The 18933-nt window shown below is 46.0% G+C and overlaps 1 protein-coding gene across 1 annotated transcript in view; it reads left to right on the top strand.

Annotated features, from left to right (window-relative positions):
- The first annotated feature begins 1479 nt into the window (after positions 1-1479).
- The window catches only part of NCALD (neurocalcin delta), a 60787-nt gene continuing 43333 nt past the window's right edge, over positions 1480-18933 (top strand). Inside the window, exon 1 of the mRNA XM_069005262.1 lies at positions 1480-1618. The gene's annotated coding sequence lies outside the window, so the exon portion shown is untranslated. The remainder of the gene's footprint in view (positions 1619-18933) is intronic.

Below are 18933 nucleotides of genomic sequence, written 5' to 3'. Positions count from 1 at the left end.
GATGGATAAGTTAGACAATACTGGACCCAGTATCCACCCTTGGGGAGCACCATGAGCTACAGGCCTCCAACTAGACCCTGTGTCGCTGACCACAACCTTCTGAGAGCCACTGTTCAGACAGTTCTCTTTCCACCTCACTGTCCACTCATCCAGACCTGATGTTCAGCTAAATATCCCAAACACCTGCTGCTCTCACAAGTGGGAGAGATGCAGAGGACTCAGTGGTCATCCCACTGCCCACTAGTTCCATGTGCCTTCCATTCTCCTTCTGCCTTGGACGGGGGGAAGGCCTCCCCAGAACCTCTTTATACCACATCTCAAGTTATTTTTTAATTTCTAGTGATTTCTCTTTTATCTCTTGCAAAGGGGCCAAAAGCCAACTTTGGCTGAGGATGCCTCAGTGTTGGTATTTGCAGATCCCATGTGGCTTTACATGTGCTTCCTTCTTCACCAGAGCCATCTATTGAGGTCAGTTCCTGGTACTTCATATCCTGGGCATTGGTCAGTAACCATCACTGACTCAGATGAGCTCAGAAGTATTTTCTTGTTGCTGATACTTTGTCTTTCCTCCCTGCATCTCGCAGGTGAAAGTCTTTCCCTTCTCCAGCATCTTCTGTGTCCTACTCCTGGCATATGCATGTGTTGTGGGGCTCTGGTAAGGTGGAGAGAGAGAAAAAAAGGAAATTTGGAGGAAGGAGTGGATTTTAGCTAGAGTTACAAGGAAATTGGAGACACTGGTGTTGTATCTCTTCCTGCAGGATAAGGCTGCACAGGTGAGTCGGAATCAGATGCAGACAAGCACTGCTTTGTCCCCCTTCCTGTGATGTTTTTGCTGGGAGCAGCTGGAGAAGCATCCTGTGCAGGCTAGCAGAGGGACCAGATACCGAGGCTAAGGGACACGAGACCGAGCTGGCCAGGCAGCTCTGGGGGCCAGCCTGCAGCCCTGCACGGCTGCTACCCTTCATCACCACAGCACGGACCACTGCTGCCTCACCCCGAATCTGGGCAGAGATGTGGGTGACCAAGCATATGTCTCTGTGGCTATGAATAAAACTTCAGCTGTGGGTCATTTAGAAAGACCCTAATTTTAGCTAGCCAGCACGTCACTGAGGTGTCCCAGCACCCTAGGAGAGCAGCTCTTGTGCCCCTTTGGTTGAGCAAACCAGGTGTATAATGTCTTTTTTTCTGCCGGGGGTTGGGGATGCAGGAGGAAGAGGAAGAGAGACGCGTTTTCTTACAGGGACAGGGTTAAGAGAGAGTCGGCGATGGGACCAGCCCCCGGCGCAGCCAGCTCCAGCAAGCCCGCGGTGTTTGGGTTGTCCGGGCGCCCGCGATGGCTCCAATGTGCGCGCAGTATGACAGATGACCTATTGAAATAATTTCGGAGCAGTGCTGGGGTTGCCAGGACAACCAGTGCTCCCTGGGCCGGCGCCGGGCCATGTGACGGCCGCCTTGACGTCACTGGAGGCTGAGCCTGCGGTCCCGGCCGCGCAGTCAAAGCCGTGTGAGAACCCGGTGGATGCTGGAGTCATCCCCGCCGCCGCCGCCGCTGCTGCTGCTGAATCTCAGGGGCTGCCAGAGCATGGACTATTAAAAACTTGCATTTCTGCAGTGTGAGGTAACCATTTGCTTTATGTTCTCATCAGGTTTGGATTATTTTCCTTTTAAAAAAAATAGAATAGAAAGCAGCGTGTATCAGTGACTGATTTTTTTTTTTTTCACTTGTTTGTTTTGGCTGGAAGTTTGCCTTGATGAACAAGCCCAGCACTATCAGATAAATGCAAAGCAGCTTCCAGTTACTAATTCTGTGTGCAGACGGCAAAACGGAGTTAAATATAGATTAATGATCCATGAAAGGAGAATAGAATGATAGCGTTCTCATTTGACACTTGAGGAATATAAATGAACGTGAGTAATCCTAGGCTAATGCATTCGGTAGTTAAAAGAAATTATGTTTAGACATTGTGTTTTTATACCTCTGTTGGAATTTGTAGTTTCTTCATTCTGCCCGGTTCAGGCGGGTTTATACCCAGTGTGTCCAGTGAGGGAGAAGCCAGCAGTCAATGCAGCCAGGAACAGCCTAAAATCCAACTCTCAAAGTTCGAGCATTTAAATCATCTTTGTTCACGCGGAATCCCTGCACCCTGCGCACTCCCCGGGCTTTCTGCCCCTCTCCTGGGGCACGCGGCACTCTTGACTGTATAGTGTTTACAGAGGAAAGAATCAAAACCTTCCTGAAAAATTATCTGAAATATGCCAAGAGAGCAGCACTGCTGTAACACAGGCTTCCCTTTTTCTCACAGGCACACACACAGGGCTTGGTTTTTTGCCTTCTTTTCTTTTTTTCTTTTTTTTTCTGTTGTGCACTGAGAACAGTTAGAATAGCTAAAAAAAGAACTGTAGCATGAGCAGCCTGATTTTTCAGTCACCACAGTTATTGAAAAATGAAATGCTATTTGGGTCTTTTTGTAAAAACAAGAGGGAGTTTGAGTCTGTTTCTGTATTGCACTTACTCCGAGGTGGCTGTTGTGGGGAAGGAGATCCCAGAGCTCCTGAAGTTTAGTGCCACAGGCTGAGTTTGTTTGTGTGGGAACATACAGATTTGTTTTAAGAACAGATTACAGCTGAAGTATCGTGTGCGTTGTTTCCTGGAAAGTATGTTAGATCTTTCTTATCTTCTCTAATTATATATTCCTGTTCCCTTCCTCCCAAAGTTCAAAGGGTTTATCAATAATGGTAATGATTCTCTAAAGCAGCTGCTATAAAACAGTCTAAAACAATGTGGAGCTACAAAACAATTTAAGGCACTGAGCAGTAAAAGATTTTTAAAAATATGTGAAAATTATCCTAATATTGTCAAATGCAGCATAAGTAATTGTTTCAGAAAGAGAGCCAAGACAGACATTAAAACTGAAGGCACTAGGGAAGTTATGGCTTAATGCTCTGGATTTCACTGCATTTGGTGTTCTTAGCAGAGAACAAGAATAAATGCATCTGAAACATCTAAACCATTTCACTTGGTGTTATCTCATCAGTTCTTTCCAGTTCAACTCTTGTGCCTAAAACATCATTGTTGGGGGGGGCTGAAGTATTTCAAATTGTCTTTATTAAATTCTTCACTTGATGCCACTGCACCAGTGCATGAGGAATCTCGCCTGGCTCCTCATCGGTGAGTTTAACCAAGGTTTACAGGAGCCTCGCAGCACTGGTGGAGGTGTTGGCACTCCGTGAGCAGACTTCCCATGGGGAGTGAGTGGGCTCTCGGCGTCCTTGCCCAGGTGACCTGCCTGGGCTGGGCTGGGCTGGGCTGGGCACGGCTGCTCTCCAGCTGCTGTGGGGAGCTGTGTTTCAGCCCGTGGCAGTCCATCCCCCTCCATGGGGATGTGAGTTCCCCAGACTGTGGAGGCGGGGTAGGAGGGGAGGACAGGGGGAGGTGGTTGATACAACCCACCACCCTCTGAGATCTGCTTGTTCACCAGCTTATACTGCTGGGGTAAGTCTGCAGAGTGACCAAGGCAGGGAGTATGGGGACAGATTTGAGCGGAGTGGCACCTGCCGTTCAAGAGAAGTCATTCACCCTCATGTCTGCAGGATTTGACTCCATGTGTAGCTGCCATCACCTCCCAGGTTTGACTTGAGTGATGATGCTCAGTGTGGGCTGAGGCTTATGTTGTTCATTTAGGCTTGAATACAGTGTCCTGTAGCATTTTTTTGCCTTGAAAACACCTGTAAGGGGAAAAATAATTGATGCAACTTTTGCTCGAGAGCTATTCATTAGAAGTACTTTAAAAATAGGTTCCTCATCTCCAGATGGAATGGACATATCTTTCTTTAGTGATTCTGAGGAAGTCTTGAAAAGGCTCTAACTTGACCTTAGAGAAGAGGATGATAAACTGCTTCACATTTTAGCAGAAGGTCCTAGACATGCTGTGGCAGGAGGCAATGTTATAGGGCAAGCTGGTAAGTGCTGCTGAGGTTGTACAGGGATGCATCCTACTTGGCAGAGTGACAGCTCTGTCCCCTCTCAATGAGTCTTTGGGGGCTTTGGGCATCCCATCACCAGGCTCCACCCATTTTGCCCCAGAGATGGGAATGAGTTGCGGGCAGGCAGCTCACAGGCAGCACCAGCGTCTGCAACTGGAGACACAGGTCCCTCTCAGGAGGGCAGGGAATGGTGTGTGAGAGTCATCCTGGGGCTATGTGCCTCTGCTTGATGATTTCATGCTCTCGTTTTCACTGGTCAGCTCCGTAGCAAACCCTTTGGACAAGAAGTCAGGTTTACCTTGGCAGTGTGTGGAGTTTCCAGGCAATGTAATGCTAAGCATCCCCGTGTCTCTGCCCTGCCGTGCTTCCACCCACCATGAGAAAAGAACAGCCTGTAGGTTCCTTCCCAGCACCGAGAGGGGAAGGTGCTGCAGCCCATCCTTCACCAGCTGCCCAACACCACAACTGTGACACTGGCAGCTTACTTGGGTTTGGAATCTCTGACATAGAGAGAAAAAGCATGAGATGCACATGGGCTTCACAACACTCCACCTTCTTCCAGGGAGTCCAGACTGACCCTCCTACTTCCCATCAGCCTTCATGCCATTTGCAAATGTCAGCCCCTTTGCACACACATGAGGAAGGGAAGATGTCTTCCTACAGTCTCCTTGTCCGTGGTGAAGGGTGAGCAGACTGGCAGTTCCTGAGGAATTGGAGCACTTCACCTTAGGAAAGACCTTGGCTAAAGTCATGTCTGAGATCTCCTCAAGTCACTTCTCACACAACTGCATACAGCAGGGAAGTCAAAAACAGATGTGAGCTGTTGATGCCTCTAGCCTCATAATAATAACACACTGAAGCCTTTACTGTGCTCTGCCTTGATCTGGTTGAGTTGATGGGCAATGACAATATAAATTTAGGCTAGAATCATAATAAAATCTAAAAAGCCCTTGCAATGCAGAACACTACTCCTTGAATTTTTTCAAGCAGAATGCAATTTCAGCTGTCTTTTTAAAGGTCCTAGCTCCTGCTTAGGCAATATTCATGGAGGGAATAAAATCCTCTGTACGGCGTGGCAGTTGTCAGTGGGAACTGATGTTTCAGTATGGAGTTTCAGGATCTTAAATTACTCATTGCAGAAGTTGGTTCCCATTCTGCTAAAAATCATTACGTTGTGCTAATTTAATGTCTGCATCAACATTAGGAACAACTGGTTTAAATGATAGCTGAGCTGCAGTAGAGATTTGGCATTTTAGCCAACAGTTGCTTTTCCAATTAAACAGATGCCATGCGTAGGGTACTCTGAATGCAAAATCAAAGTTGACCTGACTGTTGGTTCCAAGCTAAAGCAACAAAAATCGTAACTCTGGAATGTTTTTGGTAGTCATATTTTAGAAATAATCTTCTATGGTGAGCCAAAATCTATGCAGACAGTTATAGTCAGATAACAGTTTAAAAAATAGACTATGTTTTGGCTGTACTTTTGCTGCTGTTAAATTTATCTTCTTAAATAGCAGGGAGTATGAGTTGAGGATTGAGAAACAGTAATTTTGTAATTATTTTATATGGATTGAATTATTCTGTCATCAAATTTGCATTTCAGACAGCATTACAGTATGAAAATATAATTAGAAACTGTAATTCAGGAATTGCTGAATGTCATATTTCCCAGAGGGAGCACTGTGAAGAAGCTGCCCTTACTACAACTTTAGCGAATGTTGAAATCCTATAGGTGGAAAATGTGAAGGCTGAGTTGTAAAGTTCCTCTCCCTTCTGTGGTCTTCACGCACTGTCAACTTTCTGCTGAACTTCATTTCTTCATAAGATTCGTTTCCACAGAACCATCTAATCATTACAAGCTGAAGGGCTCAGATCCTGTTCTGCTGAATTTCAGTCTGGCTGTGCTGATAGCTGCTGAATTGCTTTCAGCCACAAAATGACACTGAAATAATGTAAGGATCTGATTTACATGCAGAAAAACCAAGAAGCTTGTCGTTTGGTCTGAAATGCTGTTTTCAATTTGCCCAGCACCTGAAATTCCCAGCCACGCCTCCTTTCACAGAAGATGGCTGAGGATGGGTCTTGGTTTAGCTCTGTTTGTCTTCTTTTATAGTTCAGTATTTTTTGCAGTACGTGTTCACAGTGTTGTGCAAAATTTTAGCTGTATGAAACTCACTGATGTCAATCCTTATGTTTTTTATTCTTGTGACAATCTATGGCTTATCATAGACATACTAGCCGGAAACAAACATGTCGTGTGTTTTTTAGCTGGGCTTATGTTGATAAATCCTGTGCACTTTTGTTTGAGACACACGCTTCTTAGGAGAGCATCATCCACGGCCAAATTTTCCCGCCCTCTTGCTGGGGCATTGGTCAGGTCCGTACATGAAACCAAGCCTGTGATGCACAAAGCAAAGGCAGCATTGGGAGGAGGCAGAAGCTGAATGTGGGGCATGCTTGATGCTTTGATGTCCCCATACACCTGTCACGGTCCTGCTGAGTGACAGTCACAGTGCTACTCCAGAGGAAATGTCAGGACAGGAAAAGGAGAAGTGTGGACCTGTCACCCCAAGGATGGCATGGATAAATGGGCTGTCTGGTGACATGGTTCCTAGTGACCCAGGGACACTGTCTCCCCCCAAGTGCTCTGAGGAACGAGACCATTTTCCTATGGCTGCCCAGGGCCACGTTCCTGCACCCAACGGCACCCAGCCTTGTCATTTTGCCTGGGTGCTGTGGAAGACGTCTGTTCCATCGCTCACATTTTGGGTGACACACATCCTGACACCCATGTCTGGTATCTGCAATGTGGGCATAGGGCAGGAGTTTCAGGGTGTTTATTTCTGATGACCATTTCTGTTAGGGAGGGTGAAGTAAGCCAGATTGTAAGCTCTTTAGGGACAACTTGGGGTGCAAGTGCTAGTTTACAGGTGGGACATGAGCAGTTCCTGAACATCACAACTGCATTTTTGCGCATTTACTTAGAAACTGCAAAGGAGCAGGAGGCAGCATTTCAGCCGTCTGTGTCTGCACATGGGAACTGAAAGGCTTTGAGACAGGTTTAAACCTGCCACATTTGTCATAAAGCCTCTTAGCTGTGTGCTGAATCTCATTGTCAAGAGAATGGGGCTTTGGGAGCAGGCCAGAGCCAGGTTGTCCACCCACAGGGGCACAGTGGACCAGGAGGGGTGAGACAAGGTGGGAAGGAGAGCTCTTGGCAGGACTGACTGGGCACATGCTGGCAGGATGTGGCCGGGACACGCTGCTGCCATTGTTCCTGCACTGCTGCATCTGCCCATGCAGGGACCTCTGGCAGTGCTGCCTCATGTCCCTGGGCATCTGCAGAACAGGCCAGACAAGACTTTTGTGAAACAGAGCTGTCTGAAGGAGTCAGGAGAGTGAAATACTCTTCCTGTGTTAGCAATGATGCAGCGATGTTGTTTAGCTGCTGTGTGATGTAGCTGTGGCTAACAGGGCTGTCTCTCTTCTGGGCACTGGGTTCAAAGTAGGGCTGGAGGAACACTGCACAGTCAACCCTTGTGCAGTACCTGCTACTGGATGACAGTAGTTTTATGATTGTTCTACCATTAGAAATAGAAAATTCTTTTGGAGACACTCAACATTACCTGTAGAGAGGTTTTATTAGACAAGAAGATCAGGTGGTTTATGGGCTGTCACCTGAGAGAAGACAAGTTAAAGCTGAAGAAGGTCAAAGTTGGCTTCTTTCCTTACCAAATTCCCTCGCTCCTAGAGCAGCCAGATTTCCTGATTATGTCTCACACGATCTTTCTGCGTCTCCTCCAGGACTGCAAAAACACAATGGATCCAGCACATATGAAGTGTCTAACTTCAGCTGAATAACACTCAGAGACTTCATGAAGCAATTTAGCCCTGAGAACCTTTAACTGAAAGAAAATACTCTGCTCATGATGTGCGTGCAAATCCAAGCTACCAGAGGGATGCGAGCACAAGGGCATTGGTTATTTCCACAACTGCTATGTGCTTCCTATCACAACAGTATCCTTGTGTGCAGAATGGCAGCATGATTGCAGAGTCCTCTTTAGCTTTACCATTTTTGCAAGCCCAGGTCCAATTAGAGCAATTATATCTCAGCAGAAGCACTGTCTGTTGTCCTCTGGACCTGTCTGTCAAGTGTCCTATTCATTGCTGTTTATCTTGTGGGAGGCTTTTCATGTAAAGTCGTTCTGACCCTACTGAAACCGTCCCACCAGAAGGGTAGCCTGCATTTTTATTTCACAGGCTGATGTGGATGAGAGGAGTGCAAAGTTAGGCTGGCCAAGGATACATCTTTCAGTCTAACCATGATCTCTTCTCACTTGAGTATTATTCCTGATTTGTCACAGCACACAGCTTTCATGTTCAATTATTTCACTTCACCCTTAATTTTCAATTACTTTACTGCTAAAAATTGAGAACATTATCAGAATTCACAGTTCTTCCTTGCCATGTTGGAGGGTTTCCTCAATCAAAATCCCCAATGTGAATTGCAAGGCATGTAATGTTTGATGGCATATGTTATTAAACCACTTACAGCTCTGAGGTCTGTGTGGACTCTCTGCTCTCCAAGTTACTGAAGAGTTGCTGGGTAGTGGGAACTTCTGCAGAAAGACCCTCTGTGTTTTGCTTTGCCTCTCCTAACAGGGCCTGATGACAGACCTAACAGTGACTGCTGCCAAGGAAGTCCTCCTTGTCACCACTAAGGTAAAAGCTGAAAAGCAGAACTCTGTGAAAGGCAGAAGTGCTGGGACTTGGGAAGGTCGGGGCAATGCAAAGAGGAACTCCCTCTGAACAATATATAGATATTTATTTTCTCATACTGCTCTTGGAAAGGAAAATCCAGGGAGGAGTGTTTACAGTTCTGTTTATGAAACAAAGAGAATTCTTTTCTGCCAATTCAGAAATGAGATTGCCTGTGAGAGAGCAGCCCCTGTCCCTGCTGCTTGCTCCATGGCATCCATGGGAGTCTTGGCCAACATGCTCAGCAGCACTTGGGCGGAATAGGATTGCTTTAGGAACTGAAAACATGAGCTCAGACTTTGGTTGGTTGTGGTGGCTGATTGGCCAGTGGTACAAGAGACAGAGGGAACTCTTGGTAAGGCAGTCTCTGGTGCCAAAGACTTCAGTTATGGTGAGGGACAGAAGCCTCTCCCAGAATGCCATGTTTGGTTATGGTGCTGTACCCCGGTTCAGCTTGCCCGGTTGGCTCCTGGTGTTGGCCTCACCCCTGTACTTACCCTGAGCTGTCACGTGCTCGGGGTCATTTGCCTCTGGAAACCTTCACAAGCTGTAGCAATAAACTGCTTTCTGTGGAACTCTACACAAGGACCCCTCTCAACTCCTTGCTGTCAGCTTAATATTACTGAAGCCATCCCTGCATCTGTGTGTTCATGCGTGTGAGCCACAAAACTATAGGGGACTCAGTAATAGTTGTTCTTCCTCCAGTATCATCAGGGCAGGGGTTCCATCACGTTTGTTTCCTATTTTGCCTCTCTTCTGCTAGGTTTTAGCCCAGAAGGGCGGCTTTTGTCAGGAGGAACTGCAGAGCCATCTGCAGTAGTGGTCCAGATGTCAGTTCTGGGATGTGCTTTCCCTTGGCACAGGATGCTGTGGGCAGGAGAACCATGCCAGCCCTGACCAGGGCTGCAAAGAGACCTGGCCGAGTTGGCCACACTAGTAGCAGAATAAGTGAGAGCTGATGAAAGAGCAGTATAACATGCTCCACATCAGCTCCATGGGGGTCTTGGTGAATTTGTTAGAGATGAGTTTATACTACTTAACTAAATCTGCAGCCTTGGCAGACTCAGGTTTTTTTCTTGCAGCAATGGCCTTTTCTCTGAGAACCTGGAGCAGGGTTCTCTGCTGCTGTGCAGGGTCAGACCCCTCCGCTCACCATGGACACATAATGCTCATGATGCTCCAATTAGAAAAATACAATTCTTTCAAGATGACAGAAGGTGACAGAAGCACTAGCAGGGTGACTGCTTGCCTGACTTTGACTCTTTTTGTTAGACACTGGACCCTTGCAGAAACCCCTGCCTCAATTCAAATAATCTGATTAGAAATCAAAGAGTATTGCACTATTAGTTCACCATGTGCCAGTTATTAGTAGGCTGTGGTGTTGCTCCAAGAGCCTGTAGTAAGACACACCTTTCCTGCATGCTGCTCCCACAATGCTTGTGGATGGCTCTCCAAGCAGGGTGTTGGGGAGGCAGCTGGGAGAGAAGGAGTTAAAACAAGTCACAATTACCAGTTTGAGATATTCTCAAAAATAGCAGCTTTTCTTTTGTTTGCTGAATTCCCCGTGCTTTTACAGTCCTGTTCCCATTATTCATTTCTTTCCCAAAATAACATTTTTAAGCAGAGGAATGACTTGAATGGGGAGAAGAGGGGATCTGCAGACCGAGTGGGACAGCTGTGTGCTCCTGTGTCTGCAACAAGGGGTATTTTAGGTAATTTAGCTTCCTCAGTGGAGAGCGCAGTAATTCCTTCCTGACAGCCCTTGCTGTGTTTCCCAGGGGCAAGCTTCAGGCCATGTGCTCCTGCTGCCCACTGTTTTTGTAGCCTAACTCAAAAGGAAGCATTTCTCGCTGGTGGATGCTCCTTTGAAAGAGAAGGAAAGGATGCATTTGGAAAAATAAGCCGAAAGGAGCTCCAGGACTGGTGGTGCAGGCAGATCCCACTGAGCTGGGATGCAGTTCCAGCCCTCAAAGCACCTTGTGTGTCCCATCCTTGAATGCTGGCCCAGGAAAGCAGCTGCTCTGGAGGGGGCTCCCTGACAGCACCCACCAGGGCTGGCCAGGGACCTCACTCTCTCATCCCTCACAGTCAGGCATGCAGCCAAACACAAACAACGTGAGCTCCAGAAACAGGTGCCAGCAGCCTGCTCCTGGGGCGACGGGGGAGGGATGGTAGAAAAGAGGCCCTGAGAGGAATTAAAAATTAAATGCTCATGGCAGCGGCTTGCTGTCACCACATCTCAGCAGTTCACCTTCACTGTGGCTGGCTGGCTGCCCAAGCGCTGAGCAGGAGCAGAGAGAGGAGCATCCCATTCTCACTGCCTTCACTGGAGATCAGCCAGCTCTCCTGTTGCCCTGGTGGGTGAATGAGGAGGAGCTGCTTCACTGCTGCATGCACACAGAACTGACCAGAGCAAGCAACATGTGCCTCTTTGTGGAAATCCCCAGAGTCCTGGTGAAAGGCATCACACCCAGAGGTGGCCAGACCCAGATGAGTCACACACCTCTTGAACAGATGCTGCTGTCCAAGTATGGGGTGCTGAGGAGCTAAACTGACCATACCACAGCCCTCCCTCTGGTCTGGAGCCTGGAATAACCCCAGCAACAGGCATGCTTAGTGTGGGTGGAGGCTGAGCCCACAAAGACTGGCATTTGGAGTGCAAGGGTCAAGTCTACCAAGGCTGGTATTTGGAGGTACAAGGACTGAGCTCCACGGGGACATTTGGCCCTCCTTGGCATCCAGTCCAGCTCCTTAGTGTGCACATGCCCTGAAACCCCTTCAGAGCCCCAGCAAACTCATCACTGAGCCCAAGGCCCCTTGCAGAGCATGTCCCAAATGATTCGAACTTCGGGTCTAGTTCATAATCCCCTCTTAATATCCCACACTAGGTAAGTGTTTGCTTTCCCCAAGCCTTGATATTTCTTGACATTAACATTCAAGTAGGTGACAAGCTATCCAGTTTCCTGAGATAATGACTATGTCTGTACTATGGCCACTGGCTGTGTCCATAATAAATGAAATAGGGGACAACCCAACACCAGAGCTCAGTAGTTAAAATCACTCCCTCTGCAGAGCGGTCCCTATCCCTCCAGCTCTTAATCAGTTCCTGTCTTCCCAGCCTGTGCCACTGGGCCCATTCCAGGGTGCAGATGGCACACAGTCACTTTGCATGAGGGTGCAGAGTTCAATAGCATGGCCAAGGGAGCTTCTGTGCCAGTTGGCCCCCATGCTGGGGAATGCACCCAGATGCGTTTGCTTCATAGTCACAGGTGATGTGGTAAATGTCATCATGCATAACTGGGTGAGAATCCGTGGGGGAAGAAAAAGAGCCTTAAAAATAGAAAAGTGTTTTTTCTGAAGCCTGAGTCTAGGTAGAGCTTATGAGCTGCAGGCTCTTGCCACGGCCACCAGCAGGAAATCAGCCCATTGGAGCATGACAGAAAGGCTGGCAGCTCCAGTTTGTCAAACAAAGTGGTGGGGTTCTAATAGGAACAAAGTGAAGGAAGTGAGGAACATGGTCCTCACTTTCCTGGAAGAAAGAATAAAGAAAAACCTTTGGTCTGCAGAGAAACCTCTGTCTGTACAGAGGAACATTGTCATGTACACTGCTGATCTGACTCTTTGCAGGATGGGGGTTTGATACTGATTTCGTGTTGTTTCTTGGTACATACTCTTTCCCCTGTGAGGCTGTTTTAATCCTTTTCTAGTTTACAATCCATTTATTTTTAAGAGATGAAAATTGCAGAGGTCAGTATCCACTACTCCACCCCTTCTGTTCTACCATTTCTCCAGAGTAAGTAAATTATTATCTGTATTAGCCTTCTCAGTGAGAGACCAACATGGTCCACTTTTCTAATGCTGTCTCATGCCTGATATCTGTTTTCCAAACCCTCCTTTGCCTGAAGTGAGCACCGTGCACTGCACAATGCACCCCCCAGCTCCCTGGGGACTCCCCAGCCCCACGTGCAGCACTGCCTTTGCCACACAGCACTGTCAGGAATTTTGCATTTCACTCTGCATAGAGAGAAGTGATGTCCAGATGCTCTCCTTGTAAAACTTCAGGGTTGAAAGAGATCAAAAGCAAAGGAGATTTCTGAATGCAGTTTTCTCCCAGTACTTCTGGTTTTGTTGACTTTGACCTTTATGTTTTTGATCTTGGAGCATTATGTCAGTAGGGTTTGAGAGAGCCAGGGGAGCATTTGCCTATCTCTCTGCCTGCAGCTTTTTTGGTAGGTTTGATTGTTTTAATTCCTTCTTCTGTTAGACATGGAGTGTCTTTCACTTTCCCTGAATTTCCCAGTCAGGTCCAGTCACAGATCACTTAGTGTCAGTGCTGGATGGAAGCCATCACATGGAACTCTGATATTATTTGCAGATTTACATCAGTCCTGCAGAGCATGAGGATACTGGCTGAAAACTTTTGAACAGTGGGGTTTAGCACAGCAGGATCCTGGCTTTTTAGTAAAGCAGGACTTGGGCATGGCTGTGTGAAAGCATAAAGTTTTTCCTTTTCACTTTCAGGCAGGAGTTGCTGTGCTTGCATTGCTCCAAATAATACAGGGGATTTGGGAAGACTAGTGTTAAGACAGTTTTTCAGAATCATTGAATATGTTTTAATCCTTATTAGCCTTGAGCAGCTGGCTCCCAGTGAACTCAAGGGTAGGTATAATTAAAGATCTGTCTTGCATAGCCTGCTGTGCATTTATAGCTCTGCAACTGCTCTCAGTAGTGAAACAGAAATATGTCTTTCAAAGGAAAGCTCAACAATAGGAAATATTTCTTTCAAAAATATGAACACAAATACTTCTTCCAAGAATCATCAGATAAAGGTAAAAACTTTCTTAAATTTCTAGTTCCACTAAGCACCTGGCTGTAATCTACAGTTCCTTGACTTTGTTCATTTTTTAACCCAAATGGGATCCTATTTTAAGGCATTGTTATTTCATCTGATAATAAAAGTGTATTCAACCATTTGTGTGTTTCATCAGTGCTTGCATTTCTTGTTCTGTACCATATTTTGCACTTTTCTTCAGTCTTTCCAGTGAAGAACCAGTGTTGTCCAAATTGCTGCTGCTCAACTGGACATAACTCCCTATTCCTTGCTATTTAAAGTTGGTTACCTAATTCTGCTGGTGGGTAATTTTGATCAAGATTTCACAGAGTGCTAAATTTGTCTGCACAGACAATAGAATGACAGGTTTTTCTCCCAGCCTTTGCAGAGGTTTTTGATTGCTGCCTCTCAGGTGTCTGGCACAAGTGGAAGTGGCACTGTTGTGGGATGTGCTTGTTACTTCAGGCGTTAGCCTTGAAAAGCACTGGGTTACTGCATGGTCTGTCATGTCTGTTTAAGCACACTATCTCTGAAACTGCTCCTCCTGCAGTCAATAAGAGACTCCATTAAATTGTATAAACATATTAAGAAAAATAAGCGATTTACTCAAGGAATCTTTATTGCATTTCATTATAAACCACTGAATCTAATATACAAAGAGGATTGCTTTAATTATAAGTGGACAAAGGAAAGATTTGCTCTGTGTTCCCACTAGGCAACTATGAGCAACATGCACCTTCATCTAATGTGGTTATAACAAGTAATTAGGTTTGGTAGTTCTCCTGGGAACAGCACTTAGCTGTATTACACAGCCCCCAAGAGACAATGACATCAGGTGGTTTTGTTAGGTATTGTGGTTTCTGTTCTCAGCTGTTTTTTCTTGCCCTGAGGAAACTCATGAGACAGCCATAATGTGGGCAGAGGGTTCAGATGATGAGCTGTTGATCTCCCCATCTCACCTCCAACCAGTTTCACTGCAGTCGGTGCTGCCCTCTGGAAGTTCAGCAGATAGCAGAGAACTCTCGTGGCCCTCTGTGCCTGCACACCCACGCATGGCTAATTTTTGTTGTGCAAAGTGAAGTGCTTTGGTGACATTCATTGTTGTTTTGTATGTTATTACTATTTCAAATCCTGAGCAAACAATTTTAAGAGGAGGAAAAGGGAGAGTTCAGTCCAAGATGGTGTCCTAGAGCAAGAGCTCCCTGGTGCCTGTGTTCTTCCCTGTTAGGTGGACATCTGACAACTGAGTGAAGGTCTGATAAACGGAGGGATTCCTCCATATCTGTCATGGTGTGGCTTGGGAGGGAGCATGAGGCAACGTGGTGCCTTCCCACTGTCACAACCAAGAGAGGGCTGGGAATGCCCTGAGGCAGAAGATGGCTGTCAGGAGATACAGGTGCCTACAGCCTCTGAGTCCGGGTAAGGTCAAGAAATGCCTGATGAGAGTCTGTTCTGTGCCATCCTCCTGTGAATCTCTGCCAACCCAGGAGTCTTCAGAACTGACCCCAGCTAGTCCAGAAGCACAGGACCAGCTGATAAAAAAGCCATACAGATTTAAAAAATCATTTCCTCCCTGCCAGAGACTGGAAATAGTTCATGACTCAAATATTGATATAAAGTTTTGCTCATTATAAAGAAGCTACAACCGAAGAAGCTTCCCTGAAGAGTGGGACTTTGGACTGAAAGTCAAACTGTTGATTAGATAAAGGGAAATGCATTGTTCAGTCATCTCAGGCTGAGGGAAAGGTATGCATCCACAAAAGGCCAAAGCCACCAGCTGCAGCTATCCTCGGCTGAGTTTGGGGTGGGGGAGAGCACAGCTCACAGAAGCCAGGTTTACACAGACTCCCCCAGCCGAGGGGGGAGGAGGAGGTTTTGGGTGCATGGTGCAACCTCTCGTCAGAGGCAGTGAACACCCATCCTCCAATACACAAACTGGCCCAGCTGTGGAACCCCCAACCCCACAGGGCACATCCACGGGACATTCACGTGAGAGGCTCGGCCCCACAGGGCTGCACGTGATGGAACAGACCCAGAGTCTGCTGTGAGAGACTGACCCCACCCCAGGGGGACATGGCCGGATGTGCCCACCCAGCCTGAGCATGTACACCCATGGGACTCTGTGTGCCCACCCAGCCTGAGCATGTACACCCATGGGACTCTGTGCCTTCTGGGGGGATTTTCACCACCAAGAGACCATCTGGAGAGGATCAACGAACAGCGTTGGGATCCATGGAGTGGTGATATTTTCCTTATTCTGTCCCTGCCAACTCTTTCTGTCCCTGCCCCTATTTTCTGCTCCTTTCTTTATTTCTTGCTCTCTCTCTCTCTCATATTTACCATCAGATCAAACCCTTACTATTGTCACTGGCATATGGTCTCGTTTGCACCTTAATTTGGGCAGAGGCATTTCTAAGAACCTTAAAACTGGATCATAACACTCCCTCTTCCTGTACATCCGTTCAGTCAACACTGTAGTGCAGCTGTCACCCAGTAATTTTTTTTATGTCATCAGAAGTCTTCAGATGAAAAGAATGGTGTTAATAAATTATTGTGTTCCTTAGAGGAGACAAAAGGATGACAATAAAGAGGGGAAATTTTGTAGAAATCTTGAATTACTGAATAGAGACTGGGCACATGATTAACTTTCAAAGAAAATGTAGAACTTACTATTTCATGATTTGGACAACATAGTCTGCTAATCCTCTTGACTCCAAGGTTAAGCCCAACCAGCTGTGAATTTTATTGAGGTTACTTGTAATTCTTAATTTCAGTGAAATTTTTTGCAGTAATGTATTGCTGCTCTCAGTGCTGTCTGATGCTTGAAGTGACAGAGCTGGCCAGCTTTCCTGACCTGTCTGCTGCATCCTGGCACTCGTTCCTCTGCTTACATAAGCCTTCCCTCATATTCCTGCCACTCCCCATCACTGATGTGTGGTGGGGGGTTATTACATAGTGCAGAGGAAGATAGAGATACTTGTTTACTAAACATCACTGTCTTTGGCTCTCCTCGTGGTGATCCTTGGTCCTCTGTGCCTGAAAGAGTGCCTGCTGTAAGAAGTGTGCTTGTTTTTTCAGATGCTGTTTCCCTTCTAGAAGTCAGGACAGTAGGGGATCTCCTGACTCCCCCAGTCCACTGCAGGTATCTATGTCATATAGACCCCATTTGTGGATTTTTCAAATTGCGTTTTCCCATGCCTTTGGCTCTTTGTCTTAGGATCTTTGAAGAAGGCTGTTCCACAGACTTCACTGCTCCAGTGGTTTGAGATTTGCTTCTCATTCCCAGCCAAAATTTATTATGGCTAGTTTATACCCATTTGTTCTTCTGCCAGCATTGTCCTTCAGTTTAAACTGCTTTTCTCCTTCCCTAGTGTTTACCCCCTCTGATGTATTTATAGACTACAACCATATCCCCTCTTGGCCTTTCTTTAGCAAGGCTAAACAGCCAAGTGCCTCTGGTCTCCTCTGAGAGCACAGGCTTTCCATTCCCTTATTTGGCTTAGTAGCCCTGCTCTGCAGCCACTGCAGACCAAAATCCCTTTTCCTCAGTGTGTTTTCCTGGCCATGTACTGTAGTAATCCAGGTGAGCCCTCATATTTCCAAAACTGCTCATTAACAGCATTGGTATTTCACTCTCCCTGAACTCAACAGTTTGGTCTCAGCGGGTTCATTAGAAAGCATCACTTGTCTCCTGCAGGACACATCATATTGGTATTTTCCTGTTATCTTATGACTATATAAGATCTCCAGTTCTTCCTCCTGCTGCATCATTTCTAGTTAAGAGCATCTTAACTACTGGTCCCTCAGATAATGCATTTTGCAATAAGGAATTCCATCCCTTTGCACTATTCCAGGGCTAAAATCGTCCCATTGTTCTTGTGTGGTAGTCTGGCATCCACCTGATGGTGCCTGTCACCTTGGTGTCATCAGTAACTGCACTGCCTTGAGATTATGCATCCTGGTTATTAATGAAAATGTACAACTACATCCATGCCAAGACTCAACTTGGAAGAACCCTACTGTAACCACCTTCCATCTGAGATTTCTCCTTTGATTTCAGTTCATGATCCTGGAAGAGGAAACATCTGCCTGACTCTGTCCAGCACATTCCCCAGAGGAATGGTTTGCTTTGATTTTACCCAAGTGGCTTTGAATTAGCCTGTCTATATACATCTGTTTATCTATTAGAAATGAATGCTTATGTACTGGTTGGAAAGCCAGTGCAGGCAGACTTCCTTCAGGGTTTCCATATAAGGTCAGTTCTGCCAAGAAACTTCAGTTCTAACCTCTAACATTTCTACAGCTTCAGTCTGAGATCTCTCTTCAGCAGCACTTGCCAACTGTGGTGCTCAAGTTGGGGTGTTAGCAGATGTGTTTTGCTCTGCTTCAGTCTCCCAGTGGGTCACGAAGCCAAATTCATGATTCAAATTATTACACTTATTTCTCAGACTTAGTACACTTTTTTTTAATGAGAATTTGGAATGGGGTGAAAATTCTTTTGTGTTCTGGCATATGTCCCTCATATCTTGGCTTGCAGAGGAATAGCAAAAATGATATTTGTACCCCTTACATTCAAAATGTGTGAGACTATAAATATCTTGTAGTCCTAAAACATTCCTGCTTGTTCTTCAATTAAAACTGTGAGACTTCTCCCCCAACATCTCCCTGTGAATTCTGACAAATATCTGAGTCTCTTCTTCTTTTTGCTGAAGGGCTTAGAGACTTAGGAGTTGATGGTGATATCTCACAAACCAAAGAACACAGCTACTTCTCTTTTGGGCTCAAACAGACCAACAGAGGAGAAATTACTGAGCTGCCTTTTTGATGACAGGAAAATCAGTCCTTGTCCTCCTTCCCATAAGTAGTTCGGGTTTTGGATATGTCTCAATGTTATCAGCTACTTCTTCTGAATATGTTGTATAAATGAGAACTGAATGAACTGAATGAGAACTAGTTCCTTTAAAAAGAGGAGAAAAAAGAAGAGGAAATGTCAAGTCAGTCTAGTTAAGTTTGTCCCCTACTTATAATTTAGCTTCTTTTTATGAACATTAGAGCATTCTCTGATCTGAAGAATAAGCTTTCACCTTTTCATATTGAGGGCTGGCTTAAAAGCCTTCACCTAGTGCCTACATCTGAGATGTTGTAAAGTCGTGGACCAGATACTCCTGTGACACTCCAAACTTCATCTTACTTGTTTGGTGGACTAGTTATCCTGGATGCAGCTCTAAGAATAAGTGATTTGAGGATTTGTTTGCTGAGTGTTCAGGTAGAAAAGGCTTTACGTTGTTATGAGGTTTCATTTTCCAGCTATTTCTGCTAAAATCAGGGAACTTTACATCAAGAAGGAATTACATAATTCA

This window comes from Aphelocoma coerulescens, chromosome 2 (assembly GCF_041296385.1).
Source record: "Aphelocoma coerulescens isolate FSJ_1873_10779 chromosome 2, UR_Acoe_1.0, whole genome shotgun sequence".
Taxonomy (NCBI): domain Eukaryota; kingdom Metazoa; phylum Chordata; class Aves; order Passeriformes; family Corvidae; genus Aphelocoma; species Aphelocoma coerulescens.
This window is presented reverse-complemented; position numbering and strand designations above follow the sequence as displayed.